The sequence below is a fragment of the Mus caroli genome, chromosome 9 (assembly GCF_900094665.2).
Source record: "Mus caroli chromosome 9, CAROLI_EIJ_v1.1, whole genome shotgun sequence".
Lineage (NCBI taxonomy): Eukaryota > Metazoa > Chordata > Mammalia > Rodentia > Muridae > Mus > Mus caroli.
In genome coordinates, this window is record NC_034578.1 from 1,520,570 (window position 1) to 1,521,519 (window position 950).

Below are 950 nucleotides of genomic sequence, written 5' to 3' on the forward strand. Positions count from 1 at the left end.
TCAGAAAATTGCATGGGATCACAGATCAGGCTCTGTCTCTCAAATGTTTCCAATATGATCAACTTTAAGAAATATATTTTATACTGAAACTGATCATATTCAAGTGGAAATAATAGCTTCATAAAACAATAGCTGTGATTTCTTGACTATTGCACTAATATTTATCTTCTCTTATATAATTTTATACTACTCACAGTTTTTGTTATGATTTGAATAGGGACAGGTAATAGCATTCAACATGCAAGCCTGTAACAGAAACACCATATTCAAAATAGCAGCATTTATTCTTAACAAAACTGCAGCTGCTTCTGGTTAGCTTCTTTGGTCACAAAGGAGACCTGGAGTAAATCAGTTCCTTGAGAGAATTATGATTCTGTTTGCTCTGACTGATATACATTTTGGAAAAAGGTATTTGTCTTTTGCCTTGCTCATTCTAAGCAAGTCTTTTACATTTTTAGCATCTGTACTAACATTTCTAATGATGGGATTTTCATTTGAAGGAAATTATGCTGTGATTTTAGAAAAGTTGGAGGAAAGTATACTTATATTTAACTGAGAGTACTACTTTGAAATGTAGTTATAAGAGGTAGAGTTTCTACTTCAGAGTTTAATTTCTATATCTCCTTTAATGTCTGAAGGATATTTCCTTTGTACAAGATGAAACCCATGAAACCTGTGACTAGACATGTCATAGGTCTTTGTGGTTAAATCTACTACAGTTGTTCTAATAAATGAACATAATTAAACTGATACCTGATGGCATATGATTATAACCATAGATTAATGTATTTTCCAATATTTATCAGAGAAATCACTATTTGCTTTACTTAGTAATTAACATAGAGACACATAGCTTTTAAAGATATACAGTATAAGAGCATATAGAATGCTCAGTCCAGATTGAAACACTAAGGTTGTACTAACACCTGGTAAGCCTTAGGGATTACTGT

The 950-nt window shown here is 31.7% G+C and overlaps 1 non-coding gene across 1 annotated transcript; it reads left to right on the forward strand.

Moving 5' to 3' along the window:
* The first annotated feature begins 279 nt into the window (after positions 1-279).
* LOC115032000 lies at positions 280-414 on the forward strand. Its single transcript, XR_003837649.1, has one exon. It is a non-coding gene; the product is annotated as a small nucleolar RNA SNORA16B/SNORA16A family (small nucleolar RNA).
* The last annotated feature ends 536 nt before the right edge of the window (positions 415-950 follow it).